Genomic DNA, 15,522 nt, shown 5'->3' with positions numbered 1-15,522 from the left:
AAGATTTTAAACATGCAAACATGGACTAGATATGTCAATAAAATATAGTTGGAGAGTTTGATTAAGATTGATGAGCTCTAATACTAGTAGATGGTAACATAGACATGATTTGTGCATTTGATACTGCATTACTTGAAAAATCATGTAATATACGATACAAAACTAAGGTTCAAGGGTTTGAAACCGTAGAGAATTGAATGGTAATCAAATAACGAACCACAAAACAATCTGTTTTCCAATTTCACCGTCCATCTTTAGGTGTCAACAAACCAACCACAACAATATGCTATCTAAACAAATATTTAATTGGTATTGCTAATTGCTTACTTGGTGCTATTGTTCTCTTGGCGATTCTTTCTCACAATTGCCATTGTGGTTAGACAATGTTGGGAGCTGACCTTAAGGATCATGATGCAACTTTTTGTTGCTGTAGGAAGCGATGGGTTCTTCGAACGATGCCTTTCGATTTAGGTTCAGATTATTGGGAACATCGTGGTCCCATTGTAAGATCTCTTTGCTGTATTGTGATTTGTTTAAATGTTATTTCCTGATTTAGCAATGAAAAATGGTGCAACACCTAATTGTTCTTTTTCATCTACATCAGTATTGAGAGCTTTTAATTTTCTTTCATTAATCTCGATTGTGTTTGTTACTGTTGTCTTAACTTTATTACTAGTTTTATTGTCCCATTTGTAACTGTTTGTATTTATTGTTACAGATTCACGAGGAGGCAGAATAATTTGAGTAATGCGAACACTTCGGTGTAATAATTTCTGCGTAAGTACAGTTTTATGTAACATCCATTATGTGCGGTTGTCGATTCGTTTTCAATTCGACACGCGTAGTTAGCGAGCTTGGAACTAGTGGTTACTTGATCTATGTTGATGTTAGCAAAAAGATAAGCCAGTTTAGTTGGAGTTGTATGAAAAATTCTTGCTTATACATTTTTCATGAGTTTTTTGTCTTATCATGTGAGTTGACGGCTCAATTAGAGGTGGTTTATGGTTAATGCAATCATCGTTAACGTGTTAGAGTTCTTTTATAATGACTGCCAGTCCGCAGCAGCGTGCAAACTGGGTTCAATTCACACGGAAGAAATATTTTTATTGATTTCTGAACAAGCCGTGGCTTGCATCTTAGAACACCTTTTCCGTAGGTATATATAACTTATCACAATTATCAGAATTATAACACAACTTATCCTAGAATTATTATCAAACAGTATATTAGTTAATAATACTCGTTAAGCAGTTATTGGTTGGCTGACGTATACTTTCAAACAAAGTCTCACGATATCGTGACGATCTCGTAATCGTATAGATAAATTGTTCAATGATATATTGGCATTATATTTCAAACCGTCGCTACTAGCCAGCCAGGGTAATGATTTGGTCGTACCGATTTGTTGTTTTAATCGTGTACACGTTTTAAGGGCGGTTGCGAACGACAATATGTTTGGTGTTTTATTCAGGGCAATTTTTCTGCGTCTTTATGCATTATTAGGTCCCATTCCTTATAAACAATAATGTTAATGTGTTAAGGAAATTATCAAAATGGTTTAATATTACATTAAAATATGTATTGACACGCGTATTCGTTCTTCTATACCTAGATGTGGTAGATGTTTCTTCTAAAGTGTAAATCCTTAAGTAAAACAACAAATTCCAATAGGAAAAGTAACTTACAAGTTGATTATGCAAACAAATTGCAGTAACCTTACGCAGATGGACCAGTTTACTAAGAAGATTGCAACAAAATTGGTCTCAATCACATTCAAATGCAGCCAATAATACGCGATTAGAATTAAGAACTTACATCAGTTGACAACACTTTAATTATAGACCTTAAAGTTATAGAAATAAAGTCGTTGTGAAAACACACCGAAGAGTGGTTTTACTAGATTAGTCTACTCAGTAAAAGTTGTGTAACAGCAAATCCTGCTCCAATTTGAAATTAATCTTTGACTATAAAACTATTGGTTTTATTGATCACTCGGTTTATGCAAGTGAGAACATTATCGGACCACTTAAACAACTTGTCTTAAGTAACGATATGTTTTTAATTTATTGTTTTGGCTTATGAAACTATGGAGTTTTGTAGAATCTCATTGAGAGAGAATGGTAGAATTTTGTAAAAGTCCTGCCAAAATTGTCATGGTATGCGTTTGAAGTGTAATAATTTTTATCGGCTATTTGTATAAACTTGCAAATGTCTTTTAAACCATAATATTGCCCTAACCCACTAGGCAGTCCGCACCTCCGAGAATTCCCACTATCTTACATTCAAAATTGGTCATCAATTTACTGGAGACCTGTCAAAATACGCTAATACTACGAACCTTAAAATATCAAAAATAATATCTGCACAGTTTATTACAATAACAACTTTATCATAACTCGATTCAAATGCAATCGAATAACGAAATCGATTCATTAGAATGACGCCCACCTACGTCGCGTCGATCGAAAATCGCTTATTGTGTTCTTGTTAAACTGTAATTATGTTAACAATTTGTTTAGTAAACTATATTTTGCACCCATTTAGATAATACTCAGTTTAGAATGACCGTGATTGAATTTATTATTATTTTAGCAATATCTTGGTTAAAGGCGGAGATAAAATGTTTTTATATACCATAATTTGTAAACAGTAGTGATTAGCTAAATATTTATTTAAACAGGGACTCTTTCACATGAATTTAATTGTCATTGCAACATGATGAGGGAAACTAGCATATGCAAATTGAAAATAAATAATTAAATAAATAAATGACAATAAACTTATTCATATATTTTTAACAATTTTCTTCACGTTTTGACAGAAATGAGCTCCACCACCGTCATTGATTCAACATGGTATAAAGGTGTTTGCTATTTCTTTAATACACAGCTTTCTAACTAAAAACTCCTAACTTGATACCGGAATATTGACTTGAGTGAAGATCTTATTTTAAGTAAATCCTCTTAAGTCAAGCAATCAGGTATAATAATATTGCGATTACGGATTAACTACAGGATGTTTCAAGCAATCAAACCACTTTATACCTTCGATGGCTAACTGTGTAAATTTAAATAACAAATTATATTGACGTGTTTTGAAATATGTATCTGAACTTTTCCTGATTATTACTTAAAATCGCTATTTTTTGGTGTTTTGTGATAGTTTCGTATTTTTAGGTTGTGGAGTAAAAACCACCCTGTTCCTACTTCTGCTTTTCGAGTCAGACTCCCGGTAAACCCGATTACAGCTCCGGATCAGGCGTTAGCGCCACTGGGCCCCATCTTCATCTGAAATGATCTGATGGCTTAATTTTTGAAGCTTACGTTCATGGTACATGATAATAATTATTCTGATTTTGATTACCATCACAAAGATAGAGCAAAAATTCGTGACTGAGGGGAGTTAATTCGTTTTACACCTGCTATTTGATTGACCAACAGACAGACACTGTAACCTTTCCTTTTTAGCATTTTGAATGGTCAATTATCAATTGGATTGATAGGTGCTTTACCTAATAATTATTTTCGCAACTAATTTCGAAATGATTGAAAGATTGTGTATGTAGGTACAATATGTCTGTTTGTGTTGTTGCAATGTATTTAAATAATTAGCAAATAATTACTCTCTCGTCTACGGAATTGGCTTTAACCATGACCGCTGAACGTGACGTTTTAGGTCAATGACCTTTGTAACATTTTTTGTATGAAAACTTTAATTCTCCGAAGAGTAAGGTTTAGGTGGAGATATAATCAACAATTTTCGATTAGGTATTATCGAGTCCCGTCTAATATGGGGATGAATAAAATGTGGAAAACACCATACTTTTTATTGCCAAGATGGAAATCCAACAAACCGTTCTCTGATTGAAAATAAAATCCGTAGTATTTGACTAACCATGTAAGTAGTCCAAAGAAAATTGATGCTTTATTAAAAATAAACAGATATCCATACAAAATTGTACCTTAATTTGAATATAATTTAACGGTTGTAAAGCAAAGGAAGCGCTTACACCTGGCTTCCGCACGCGGTGCGTATGCGCAACCCAGCTGTTTAGTTGCCAGCGTTAAAAAAACATAACCCTTCTCTTGCGTGGTAAAAAAAGGTTTCACCTTGAAATATTGCCAGGATAAAGCCTATTAAGTGCTGAGATAAAGGGATTGTGAATTCATTCTTGTATTACATTTTTTTGACGTTTGGACACATGATATATAGTTTAATTTTCATAATTTATTAAAGTGGGGGAAATATTAAAATAAGGGTGTTAAACTGTTCAAGAATGAGGCTTTGTGGATGTTTTTAATCCACAAACTTTAGATATATATTTTACTATTTACTTACACAGCCTATCATGGTATGCCGTGGTTCTTATCCGGAGCTACGGACTATTTCACAAATTATGCTGACGCTCCGCTCGAAAATAGGAGTAGGAACGGGGTGGTTTTTAGTTCAGAAAGAGTCTGACACTCGCCCTCGCTTCGCCCGAGGTGGGGAGAAGTGAATGGATTATTTTCTCCTTTAAAAAATCATGACATGCCAAACTTCTCATTTCTTGCTAAGATGTTTTACTGCTTGAGTTGTTTCTTATAGCAGTAAGGCAAAGGCAATACTCGTAGGATTTAATAGACTCCAAGCTTAAGTAACTGATCAAGAAATACTTCTCATTTGGAACAGTACAGTAACAGGTGCGTGATCAACATGAATTAGTTATGAACACCCAGCAGATCAAGCTATACCATCTACAAAATATCTTTAATTGATTTTCAGCCTTATTTAATTGGGATAAAGTTCAAAATTTGGATTAATGAAATAGTATAGTTTGATGTGCTGTGTACTTTAAACTTATTACAGGGTGATGTAGTATTGCGTGAGTTTATACTATTTCATTTCATAACTGTTTCCTAGTTGTAAATATTTCCATAAGCTTTTGATCTTTAGTTTGCCTCCCACTCGTTCATTATCAAATTCCTTGTATAATGAAGCTGTTTGCCCATAGTCCGTGGCCATACCCATAGACCTGAATAGGTTTTGAAAGCACTTACCATAATTTAATTTTCATATACGAATACGATCTATTTACTTAGTTTTGTCTTAAGGATAAGTGTGCTAAGCCCTACAATTTTAATTAAATTTTATTTAATTAAAATTTTGACGATTTAGTATATCTAAGTTTTATCACATTCTTTCACTGTTTCTTTCTCGGATTTTTACCGAAATTGACCGGGAAATGACATAATACCAAAGAACGAACATAACAGAACATAAACCCTTTGAGTCGATACTGTGACTTATTTAAATTCAGTAGGACATATTTGCCACTATACCATACCATTGAATACTTGGAGTTAGATGATATAGGTCGGTATAGAGAATTCAAGAATAATCTTTAAGTCGCAAATTAGTTATAAGTACATATTATGATAATCTTGATCTCTCCAAAGATGTTCACCAAGAAAGATATCCACCGCAGCAAACATCTCGCATTTATTACCATAAAACATTAACTTCTGATATCAAATCGAATCGCTTTAATAACTTTAATATACCTTCTGAAGCTAAATCATTTCCGAACAGATTATGATATAGGTGTATAGTACATTATTGCCTTTAATTTCATAGTAGGTACTTCAAATAGCGAGTACCGCTTGCACCCAGCACGGCCTTTGCGTTTCGTCACAGCCACATTCCTAGGGCACGGATCTTGTAGGGTTGACAGGTAATCTAAGAAAATGTCCATTTCAATGTTGTAGTGGTTTTGATTGAGGTAGTATTAATGAACAATGAGTAGGGATGTTGGGTTTGGTTTGATTGTGGATTGGTGGATGGAGTTTAAGGATTATTTTTGTGTTGCGAAAAAATATATCCAAGTTTATTTACTTTAGTTACTCTAATCTTCTGTTTCTTTTCCGTTTCTTTGCGTGGATTGTTCTCAGCTTTGGAATTGGCGTGAAAATGGTGATTGAAATTGAAAAATTAACCCACTTGTTTCGTTTTAAAATAATCCGCATCCTTGCTGATGTTGTATGGACATTTAAGTCTATAAAATTGATAAATTGTTAATTTCCTTTGCTGTTCATTACTGTAATCATTGAAGTTACTTACTAGAGCTGTACTTTTAATCAAATAACCGAAGAACATTATAAAATAAGGGTGTTCAACGGTATCAATATACTAAAACACTAATACAAAATTAATTATTATGTTATCGGCTTACTCACGTAACTGTTTGACGAGGAACTCGACTAGTTAATTTAGTATGTCTCACGAAAGTTATAATGAACCTAATACAAAATATTTACAGTGTGTCTTCCAAGAGAAATCCTTCAACCGCTTACAACACCAACGGGAAGTGACAGGGAGGTCAAATTGTATCGAGATTATTATACAATATATTACAAACCTACACGGGCCAACCCTAATCTAGCGTCGACTTGTCTCAGCACTCTCAGCATGCCAGCAAACATGTTGATTTATACGCCGTGTTATTCTAGTTTTGGGAACTTCCAATTAAACCAAGACGAATTAGTAACAAAGATTTGAGGTGTGTTCATAGTTCTGGCTCTGAATGAAACTAGTATTTATGGGGATGATTGGTAAATCACTCTGTTTTGTTGTGTTTGGAAATTTAATTAAGCAATTATGGTTCGAATAAATGACTATACTTTTCTGGCTTTCAACATTCACTTAAGTATAAGTATCGGGGATCTTTATGTTCTGTTCTTCAAAACCTTTTTGTCTGTCTCTTTCTTTGTCTCCAAATTAAATTAGATTTTAGCCATGAACGTCCAAAATCCTTTATAACAATACATTCGTCATTTCACATTCCAAACAGATTCTCACTCTCTCACACGTCGCTTTCATAAGCCCTCAATATAAACATCAGAAAGATCCATAGACATCCGACTAAACAACCTAATCCATTTCGTTACTTAGTTCACCTTCCAAGCTAGATAAAGTACTATGTCAGTTAATTTCACACTCATGACCTATAGGTCGTTTAATTAGGAAGTGAGTCATTCACTGCGCTTTGATGTATAAACTCTACTCTTCTGCTGACAGCTGGTCAAATTAACCCACTGACCCGAACCATTGCAGATAGAAGCATTTAAGTACGCATTCGTTTAAAAAGTCATCCTCTTTTATTTCTTTTTGGTGCTATATGGGTTAATGTGACCATAAAAAATAATATGCTAGAGAATTTACGGTCGCTTCTTGAAGTGATCACCAGAAATTATTCCGAATTTAAAAAAAATTAGATGACCGTTGCTTTTTTATTGGTCATCATTATGTTCTAAGCTTTGGTTTTCTTATTCAGCTGGTCCAGATAGATAGTGTTTTCTCTTGTAACAACAAACACAAATGCCCTTCATATCCTGGACATCATAAGTGTTGGTTTCCCGTGGATATTGCAACTGCCGAGATGTTATGTAGCTGTTAATATACGGCCAGTTTTAATAGCCTTTATATTATATAGTGTATTAGTGGATTTGGTTAGGTAATAGTTAAATAATTTTGAATTATTTCATATGGAACTAATGTTGGAAGATCTATTGCAAGAAGCTAAATCTACCAAAAAGTTGTTGCACCTAAACATAAATATAGATGAGTTCCGTCTTCAATAAACTACGAAAATTGTAACATTATATTTATTTGTGAAAACCCGTAACAGTACAAATAAATAATATTTCTATTTCAATAACCATTAGGAAATAGGAATTACTAGGTTCGGTTTCGCGGTCGTGAAAGGTAATCTTAGCCGCCTCTAAATGTAATTATGTTATGACATTAATGCTTTATGTTTTACTCTACTCATTTCCTTTTCTTGGTAGAATGATCTCTTAAAGTGAAGTGAAATCTTGTGCGTAAATAATCATTGATTAGGTTTGTTTGTGGTTCCAAAAACACGGAACTTCATAAATAATAGACATACATATTTATGTCTATACTTATATAAAAATCAATTGCTGTTTGTTAGTCTTGCTAAAACTCGAGAACGGTTGGACCGATTCGGCAAGTTTTGGTCTTGAATTATTTGTGGAAGTCCAGGGAAAGTTTAAAAGGTAAGAAAAAATGTTTGAGGCGGTACTAAGTTTGCCGGGTCAGCTAGTTACAAATATTTATTTATACCTGGCTATCTGAGACACTGGGTTAATGGAATACCTCCATAAGTGATACCAATTTGCAGGTCCCTGATGTCACACTTGATAAGGTTTTACTTTAAGTATTTGAGTGTGTGTGTTGTTTTTTATAATCCTTGTACCTATGTGCATGTCTACTGTCGAATAAATACTTTTTCTTTCTTTCTGTTTAAAACTCTAACCCGTAATATGAACTTTTGTCTATTATTCGGGTTGTACGAGTAGTATCCCATGGCTCTATCAATTTATTGTCTTATGCATGTAACCATATGACTAATATAAAATATTAGCCTATTATTTTTGGGACGCTACAATCAATATAACTAATGTAACTAATTAAATTTAAATAAAAGTGATAAAAAGATGTTAACAATAAAATTAAAAACAATAAATAAAATGTTAGAAACTTTGAAATGGTGTTTATATTAATTTTGTACATGTATCTTTTTTCTCTAGACAAGACTTGTAATCAATATTTTTTGATATTGAATATTGATGAGTTATCATTTGGAACAAAAAGGGGAAAGGTTTAAATAATAGCTCAATTAAATATTTATGTTTTCATTGGCAGCTTGTTAACATAATATGCCTATTGAGTTTGAGGGTCTCAGATTGGGTGACCGAATCAGTCAGTGGTGAATATCGTGAATTGTATGTTATGAAGTTTTTACAGACGGAGTCTCTTGACTTGAGTTGTTGCGTCTTCTGTTCTGACGTAGACAAGTCTGTATCCAGTTTAAACCAAAATATCCTACCAAGAATAGAGTAGATGTGTAATTTTTACTTTAATGTGAATCTTTTAGATCGGTTAAAACATTAGACACGTATTTTATATTTTCTTACGGAAACAAATATTTTTGAAGATATTGATTTGAAATATCGCGTGACGTCACTTCTAGGTACATATTATACGTAGAAATGACGTATTTGCTCCCACTCCTAAACTTTAATTCGTTTTATCTCAGTGTTGTTATCTTATATGACAAAATAAAAAAATACGTGTCTAAAATTTTGTCATCATCCCTATTGACATTATTTAACAGATAAAAACAGCTCCTTATCTACCTACATCTTAAAAAAAGTCAACCGTGTAAATCAATCAAACGTTATGCAACAACATCGGTACAATTGACCACCATTCCGTGTCTGTCAATTTGTCACGACAACACAAGATTACAGGGTACAAACGTACCCATATAGCTATGTAAGTACGTCTGTCAATTTGTATAAATGACAAAGCTTTTTAAATTGATTTCCTTGTCGCCTACGTGTCAGTATGATGGCGTTATTTAAAGTTATGTCGCAGACGTTCTAGGGTTGGGTAACGTGTCCAATTTGGTGTATTTGAGTAGATACATCGTGACTACTTACATTGCTGTAAAATTCTTACATTTATTTATAGGCCTGTTAACTTAATCATGACATTTCTTTTTTTAACTTTTCAGGGTAAAGCCATTCAATGGTTTCTCCCGCCTTGAGTGAGGCGAGAGGAGTTTCAGACTCTCAGAATTAGGAACTAAATTCCTACTCCTGCTTTTCGACCCGGAACCCAGGTAACCCGCAGTCCGCAGGAACTTTATCTCTTATAGTCTTCGATGAATCGGATTGCAGGTGCAGTGTCATCTCAAGTTTAGGCCTTAGAGGACGCATTATCTGAAAACTTTCAATGAACTAGTCAATTGTTCCTCTAGACTCTGGGACCCTCTGTAATGTTTTATCTTATTGGTTAGGTTAGGTTATTTGTTTAAAGGAGTGCCTATGGTATACTGTAGTATCAAGTTTAAAGTTCTTAAGAAACGTTTTTAAATATCATCAAAAAGTTTATTATGTACTTTGGTCGCCTTTGTTTCTGTGCCAAGAACCTAAGTAAGATATTTCGAAGCTACACATAGCTCATAAGTTATTCACATTCGAGTTCAAGGGTAATAAAGAGTAAAATTTAACAACAGTTGTAACTACAAATTAAAACGCATTTCACACGCTTCTCTCGTTAATTTTAATGCGTGTTTCAAAGTTGTCCATTGTTTAACGCCATTCTGAATTGAGGGCAAAGATTTTATGGGTGTTGCACTTCTAGGGAACAGCGAGTAAAGTTCCCTAAATGGAAAAGGAGGATCCTCCGACCAGGCGAGGTGATCATGCCTACACTAAATTATTGGTTGTATTTTTATGTTTGTTACAAAATGGAACGATAGGTAAGGTACGTGAACGTAGAACGTCAGTCTCAAGGGATCTTGGTTAAGCATATCAATAGAAATTTTTTAGTCATGAAGTAGGTACGTAGCGGCTGCGGTCTACCTAGCGGATTACCGGGACTAGGCGGGAGAAGTCAATGAATGATTTTCCGCCGTCCAAAAAATGGAAGAGCTACGCAAAGCTTTGTATGTACTATGTACAAATTAAAATTTGGTTCATAAGTATTTGATTTATTATTTAAATACTTTAAAATGACATGAATAACATAAACGACGAAGTTTAGACAATAATTTATAGTTATCATGTTCAGCTTTAAATTAATTAGATTGAATATTCGGTACTAGCAATAATATTAAATAACAAACCATAACTAAGAAGTCTTGAATATGAATCTAAATAGGAATCCAGTCTTACCCGTATTTAGCGCATACTTGAAACCAATAAAACCACAATTAAAGTTCGGTCCCTTTCGAAACGAGTCGCGATTTCAATAAACAAATATCGAGAACAATTTATGATTTAGTATTTTAGCAAATATTCAATTAAATTAAATAATTAATCAACAAATGTGTCTGTGGGTGGGACCTAGATTTGGAATTGCTTGCAGCACTACGTGAGTTCAAACGAATTAGCGATGCCCGATTGTAAATGTAAACGAATACAATTACTTGTTTGCTCTAGTTATTCGATTAGCGATTCGAAATTAACGATAATAATCGATTGTCGTTTTAAGATTTATGATGCTGGATTGAGATCAATGAAAAAATAAGATGACAGAATTCAGAGATGACAGCGATGAATGAGTGAAAAAAAATATAACTTTTTGATATTATTTGTATTGGACACCATCTTTAACTTCAAATAAATTAATTAGATTTAGCATCTAATGAATCTTGCTTACGTCCTTGATTTACGTCATTTACCACATTAAAGTACTATCGAATTGTCATGGATTTATGTTAATTATGTCCATAAAGACTTAACTAAATTGTACTAATGTGGATAAATTATTATCAAAATAGGTACACCGATAAGACAGGCAAAACCACAGCCAAATGCAAGCTTATTCTTATTTATTCACCATTTCATCAGCATTACGTATATTATTAGCAATACACAATGTAATACTAATTGCAATCTAAAGCCTGGATCTATCGTCTATGAAATTTTACGCTAATCTGTTCACTCGTTTACGAGTTACGATTACTTGATAGTTACAAGTACTCCGGTAAGTATTGGCTACGCATAATTAGCTTTATACCGAAGTATTTTAAGATTAGTCGATGTAGATCATCGATATGGAATGGCGTATCGAATTTGGAAATGTTTTATTTTATCTTAACTGCTGTTAATTTGAGATTATTGTGATGAAAGAAAATGTATTCTCTTGCGATTGAAAATATGCTTGTAAGGATTGTTCTACAGTTTTAATAATAATGAATATAATATAACGATCTTCTATAGATTCTCATTTTCTGACATTGATTATTAAAACATACCCAAATGTATGGTATGGATACCCAAATGTATGGTATCTTACGCCGTTAACTAAAAAATCACGGTTTACTGACGTACATTAATCAGTAGACGCTGCTCATGGTGAACAGTATGATACGTAAATAGTAAAGCTTATCTCCATTAATGTACGTAACTAAACCGTGACTTTTTAGTTAATTTAGTACCTATGTCTCATGGTAGTTATTACAAGAGTATCGTACTCCCATAAATCAGGTTTAAATAAAACATAATGTAGTAGAACCTTTAAGATAAAACTTCTCCTGTTACCTTTCAATTGCATTTTAAAATACAAGGAAACAAACAAGCATTACACAAAATAACTTAATTCAATATGTAAACCTATAATTTCTCACTAAGATCTCAACAAGCTATCTCAAGCAAGAAACCATCGTATAAATACCAGTCATCTTCCTAGTCACGTATGTTACGTAACAAAGACAACAAATGTATGGAAAATAATTATAATTTGCTAAAGTAAGCGTGAGATACAGGCACTGGAAGTATCCATTGCGTGTGAGTATGAGGTCATAGTGTGTGTATATGGATTTTACTTTCATAATTCTTAAACAAACATTGAACTTAAAGTACGGCCAAAAGATTTTTAAACTTAGTATATAGAATAAAAGAAAAAGCCTGTTATTCAGTCAGTCTGCAATCGATCAGTTGATATACTGCGATATGCTTTTTATGGTAAGGTTTGCATATATACCTTTATTAAATGCGATTTATAACTTAACGAGCGATATTAGGGTATGTAGTAGGTACCTATGTAGTCTGGATGCTGAAGAAATCTGTCTACCTTTTCGGAATACTTACGATGGACGAGATGTTATGTTTCATTTCAATAAATGCCAAAATCAAGAATAAACAAATTACTATCTGCATAATATTTATTGAAACTAGTACTTTTCGGAAATTACCTATTGCACAAAATAAACGCTTCGAACGATACGTTTCTAGTATTACAACATTCTTTGCCTAAATAATTACGGCGATTTTCTCTTATGACGTAAGCAAGCAAGTACTTACATGCAAATATCTTCCTGCCGCTTCCACATAACTGTTTACAGCGAGTATGTGGTATAACTTAACTGTTCAACATGAATCATACTTCAATAACTTACTGGAAAGTACAATATTTGTTTGTTAGTTTGAAGAAAAAATTCTCAAAGGATTCTTCTCAAAACGATGGTCGACTTTCTTTATAAGAACGGCTTTTTTGGAGGGTTGAAAGTCATCCAATGATGACCTGCTCTGGGGAAGACGAGAAGGATTATCAGACCCTTACTGGCTAAAAACCACCCCGTCCCTACCCCAGCTTTTCGAGCCGGAGCCCCGCTAGGTAGCCCGCAGCTCCTTATAAGAACTGCTAAGCAATGATGTAATATTCTTTGCCTGAATACGAGTAAAGGCTGTAAATTCCAGTTTCAAATACAAATCATGGCTTACCACCAGGCGAGATAGTTATAATATTGGCTAAACAACCTATAAATTATTAAAAGAAAACACAAATAAATAATAGTTATGCAAAATATAAAAAGAGTATTCTCTAATTGGAAGGACCTACCTATGTATCACATAGCCTATGTAGTAATTGCTACTATAAATCAGAATTACATGCGATGACGTCAAAGTTTATAGCTAAACTAATGAAGCAAAATTGTGCTATTTGTCTTTTCAGTTGTAGGAATCTTTTTGCTATTAAAAATTACATACTTCCATTTATGCTATTATATAATAATATTAGGTTTATTGCTATTGCTAAATAATGATGATTATAAATTAACATAACAAATATCATAATATCATATTGCCCTTGCCGCGGAAGAACTAACGGCGTACCGGGGCTCCGACTTGAAGAGCAGAAGTAGGAACGGGGTGTTTTTAGTCAGAAAAAATCTGACACTGTCTTTCGCCTTACCCAAGGCGGGAGAAGTCGTCACTCATCTTAAACCGAAATATCCGTGTACCCGTGTTTACCAATACCAAAAAATATACAATGCATCTAATTTTCAACAATTATCTTGATCGATCAATTCGATATTGGACCAAATAAATATATATAATAATATTTATATGCACAAAAAAGTGTTTACAACTTCTAATTACAAGATTAAATCTTGTCTTAAGACAAAAACATAACGTATATGCAATAAGTAGTTCTAATTACTTATACATTAAAAGTCAATTAATGAGACAATATGCAAACTGGACTTTAGTGATCTGATGACATTATACTATTTAAAGATAAGGTTTAAAGTAGGTAACATTTAGTTGTAAAGTATTATATTATAGTCATGAAATAAATTGACATTAAAATACCATTCTCACGTTTCAGGTAGTGCAATAAACAAATGGTTACTGTTGGCTATAAAATTGTTCTAAACATTCATTTTGAGACAACTTTTAAGTCAATACACAACCAAGCTATGTATAAGAGCACGATATTTAAAATTGTAATTGTCTATCAGGCTACAAACATGGTATATTTTACGACATAAAAAATACACGAAGAAAATAATTAAATCGACCAAAGTATCTCGAGAAAAGAAACATGTCTCATAAAATGATATCGACATGTTCAAGTCATATTTTTATCGTAAAAAAAGTAACCTGCGTTGTGACACTCCACTATCTTCCTACCCATGTTCAACGTGCTAATAGAGTAGTCCAACTCGTCTATCGATATCGAGGTCGGATTTATTAGCACTTAATATCGACGTACTCGCACTCGCCCACCCAACTTCCTATAGAAAGCTTAAACAAATACGTGAAGGGGATACTCTAATGAAGCCATCGACAATTAAATGATACTTTTATGAGAGTCGTAAAAACTACAGTTTGTAATTCATGTCTGTGTGGGCATTGAAACGTTTATGAAGGGGAAATATTCTTGTCGCATCGTGCAAGATAGAGAAACTATTGAGAATTTATACCAGGAATCAGTTTGCTGTTTCACGTCGTGCAAGATATATTCGCAAATAATAATAACAACATAAATCTTTTCAAACATAATGATGATCCCACACACGACTTAAAGATCTTAAGATTAGTCTGAATCGGGACACGTGAGCAGCGCAGGTCCCTCATTTTATAACATGTAGTGATTACTATGTCGCTTATATCCACGGGCTCAGAATTAAATGAAAACGGCGCATTAAATAAAGTATATTAGCTGTTTATCGCGTTAAGGTAGCTAGAATCAACTGCAAACTGGTTAATGTTTCCGTGGCCGTCGGCCCAGCAATTTGTCTCTACTCCTGTACTATTGCAATCATTAATCCTTAACACATTATTGCAGTCGTTTCAACCAGGAACGTACTTCACGTTGACATTGATTGGAGTTCCTTTCACGCGCACTGCGAAAAGAACATGACAACGCGAACATCAAAGCGGCCACTTCGCAAACAAATAGACAAGCTTTTGAAAAGGGAGCGACGCGACGGTTAGATTGCATCACGTAAGTTATTAGACGCTGTGATGAGGGGATATCGACTCTTACATACTTCGACATGCGCGCTGTAATACCTGTTTTCAATAGACATAAATCATAAAGCAAACACGGAAAACAATTAACAGAAAATAACGAACAATTTCACCCGACACAAGTTTTAAGATACCGATCTTCCAATCAGCTGTCAGTGTGGAAAAAGTGTTGGCCCCAATTACCTTT

The 15,522-nt window shown here is 33.6% G+C and overlaps 1 protein-coding gene across 8 annotated transcripts in view; it reads left to right on the top strand.

The window, feature by feature from the left end:
• Positions 1 to 15,522, top strand: part of LOC118269554 (cadherin-99C) — a 153,697-nt gene that overhangs the window by 93,500 nt on the left and 44,675 nt on the right. For all 8 annotated transcript variants that reach the window (XM_050706768.1, XM_050706767.1, XM_050706769.1 and 5 more), the window contains one exon: positions 719 to 777. The gene's annotated coding sequence lies outside the window, so the exon portion shown is untranslated. The remainder of the gene's footprint in view (positions 1 to 718; positions 778 to 15,522) is intronic.

The sequence above is a fragment of the Spodoptera frugiperda genome, chromosome 30 (genome assembly GCF_023101765.2).
Source record: "Spodoptera frugiperda isolate SF20-4 chromosome 30, AGI-APGP_CSIRO_Sfru_2.0, whole genome shotgun sequence".
Taxonomy (NCBI): domain Eukaryota; kingdom Metazoa; phylum Arthropoda; class Insecta; order Lepidoptera; family Noctuidae; genus Spodoptera; species Spodoptera frugiperda.
This window is presented reverse-complemented; position numbering and strand designations above follow the sequence as displayed.